The sequence below is a fragment of the Phyllobates terribilis genome, unplaced genomic scaffold (assembly GCF_046119375.1).
Source record: "Phyllobates terribilis strain yellow unplaced genomic scaffold, ASM4611937v1 Scaffold_695__1_contigs__length_805405, whole genome shotgun sequence".
NCBI lineage: Eukaryota > Metazoa > Chordata > Amphibia > Anura > Dendrobatidae > Phyllobates > Phyllobates terribilis.
The window spans coordinates 107,664-108,112 of record NW_027363455.1 but is presented as its reverse complement, the minus strand read 5'-3'; positions in this window follow the sequence as shown (position 1 = coordinate 108,112).

The following is a 449-nucleotide window of genomic DNA, read 5'->3' as shown; positions in this document are numbered from 1 at the left end:
AGCCCCAGGTCAACTACACGGATGTGGCCATCGGCATCCAACATGATGTTTACTGGCTTAATATCTCTGCAATGAAATAAGAAAACATAATAAGAAATCTACCCCATGATACAGGAGATGGAAAATGGGTCACTGCAAGATCAGATGGACTAGGCAGACAGGAGCCCAGGAAAGTTGGGGGCAATTTTTTGAGCATGTAGAGGGGACAGAGAGAAGGAGGAAAGTTGTGCTTACCGGTGGACGATGTTGTGTCTGTGGAGGAACTGGAGACCACATACAATCTCTGCTGTGTAGAATCTGATGGAGAGAACAGAGTGTAGTATCAATGTCATCACTGATACCTCCTTCCCTCCTGGGCTACATGACCTGCCAGTCCTCTCCCAGCTACATCTCCACCTCTGCTTTTATTTTCACCCCTCTGCTCTCTTTTTCGTATATCTTCCTCATAC